The sequence below is a fragment of the Talpa occidentalis genome, unplaced genomic scaffold (assembly GCF_014898055.3).
Source record: "Talpa occidentalis isolate TD23 unplaced genomic scaffold, MPIMG_talOcc4v2.1 talOcc4.10, whole genome shotgun sequence".
In the NCBI taxonomy this organism is placed as follows: domain Eukaryota; kingdom Metazoa; phylum Chordata; class Mammalia; order Eulipotyphla; family Talpidae; genus Talpa; species Talpa occidentalis.
In genome coordinates, this window is record NW_023600993.1 from 67,168,382 (window position 1) to 67,170,755 (window position 2,374).

Consider the following 2,374-nt stretch of genomic DNA (forward strand, 5'->3'; position numbering starts at 1 on the left):
TAATAATGTTAATTCTTCCAATCCATGAGCAGGGGATGTCTTTCCATTTCTTTGTGTCTTCTATTTCTTTAAACAGTTTTTATAGTTTTCTTTGTATAGGTCCTTTACCTCTTTTGTTAGGTTTATTCCCAAGTATTTGATTTTTATTTGTTTCAATAATAAAAGGGATGGTTTTCTTGAGTTCTTCTTCAGATTTATTGTTTGCGTATAGGAATGCTACTGATTTTTTTGTGTTGATTTTTTTTTATCCTGCTACTTTACTAAACTGATTAGTTTGATTGGTTTTTCTGTGGAGTTTTTGGGGTTCTCTATGTATATTATCATATCATCTGCGAATAGTGATAAGAGCAAAGAATATGCAATGGAGCAAAGGAAGTTTGTTCAATAAATGGTGCTGGGAAAACTGGGTCTCTACATGCAAAAGAATGAAGCTTGACTACTACCTCACACCATGCACAAAAACCAACTCAAAATGGATTAAAGATCTAGACATCAGACCTGAACCATAAAATATATAGAAGGAAATATACGCAAAACACTACATGACATACATGTCAGTAATATCTTTAAAGACACATCACCCAAAGCAGTGATAATGAAGGCAAAGATAAACAGCTGGGACTGCATCAAATTAAAGAGCTTCTGCACAGCAAAAGAGACAGTAACCAAAACACAGAGATACCCCATAGATTGGGAGAAAATTTTTGCACACAACACTAATGAAAAAGGACTGATCACAAAAATCTACAAAGAGCTGACAAGACTCAAAAAAAAAAATAATAATAATCCAGTCAAAAATGGGCAGAAGAGCTAAAAAGAAACTTCTCCAAAGGGGAAATGCAAGTGGCCAACAGGCATATGAAAAATGTTCAACGTCACTTGCACTCAGGGAAATGCAAATCAAAACTACAATGATATACCATCTTACACCCGTGAGAATGGCACATATTTAAAAAGCTAGCAACAGACAGCCTTCGCGGAGTGTTGCCGTGGTTTCCTGCTTCAACAGTACTTGGACGGAACCGTCGCTCGGTCCCCCACCTGCCGCCCGGCAGCTGCTCCCGCCCACAGCGCCGTTGGATCGCCCCCAGCCCTCGCCGCCGCCATGACGACCGCGTCCCCCTCGCAGGTGCGCCAGAACTACCACCAGGACTCGGAGGCCGCCATCAACCGCCAGATCAACCTGGAACTCTACGCCTCCTACGTCTACCTGTCCATGTCTTACTACTTTGACCGTGATGATGTGGCTTTGAAGAATTTTGCCAAATATTTTCTTCACCAATCTCATGAGGAGAGGGAACATGCTGAGAAACTGATGAAGCTGCAGAACCAAAGAGGTGGCCGCCGCATCTTCCTTCAGGACATCAAGAAACCTGACCGCGATGACTGGGAGAACGGGCTGAATGCAATGGAGTGTGCCTTACACTTGGAAAAGAGCGTGAATCAGTCATTACTGGAGCTGCACAAACTGGCTACTGACAAAAACGACCCCCATTTGTGTGACTTCCTGGAGACTCATTACCTGGATGAGCAGGTGAAATCCTTCAAAGAACTGGGTGACCATGGAACCAACTTGCGCAAGATGGGGCCCCCGAATCTGGCATGGCCGAGTATCTCTTTGACAAGCATACCCTGGGAGACAGTGACAAGAGCTAAGCTAAGCCTTAGGCTGGCTTCTCATAGCCAGGGGGTGACTTTCCTGGTCACCAAGGCTGTGCATGCATGTTGGGGTTACCTTTACCTTTTCTATAAATTGTACCAAAACATCTACGTATAGCTTTCATTTGTACCATTCCTTCAAATAAAGCAATTTGGTACCCGTTAAAAAAAAAAAAAAAAAAAAGCTAGCAACAACAAATGTTGACGAGGATGTGGAGAAAAATGAACTCTCCTGCACTGCTGGACTGCTGTTGGGAGTGCAAACTTGGTCCAACCACTATGGAGAGCTGTGTGGAGATTTCTTGACCTACTAAACATAGAGCTTCCATATGATCCAGCAATTCCACTCCTAGGTATTTACCCAAAGGACACAGAAACATCAATTCCAAAGAGCACCTGCACCCCTATGTTTATAACAGCACTATTTACAATAGCTAAGCTTTAGAAACAACCCAAATGCTCAAAAATAGATGACTGGATAAAGAAGATGTGGTACATGTACCAAATGGAATATTACTGAGCAATCAAAAAAGATAAACTCATGCAATTTACAGCAACATGGATGGCGCTGGAAGGGATCATGCTCAGTGAATTAAGCCAGAAAGAAAAAGAAAAATACGGGAAGGTCTCACTCATAGCAGGAATCTAGAAAGCCTATATAAGAGACCAGGAAAAATACTAATTATAATAAAGTAAAAATCAAAATCAACAAGCA

At 41.7% G+C, this 2,374-nt stretch overlaps 1 pseudogene; it reads left to right on the forward strand.

Moving 5' to 3' along the window:
* Nucleotides 1-1,102: 1,102 nt before the first annotated feature.
* Nucleotides 1,103-1,701, forward strand: LOC119253414 (ferritin heavy chain-like; annotated as a pseudogene).
* The last annotated feature ends 673 nt before the right edge of the window (nt 1,702-2,374 follow it).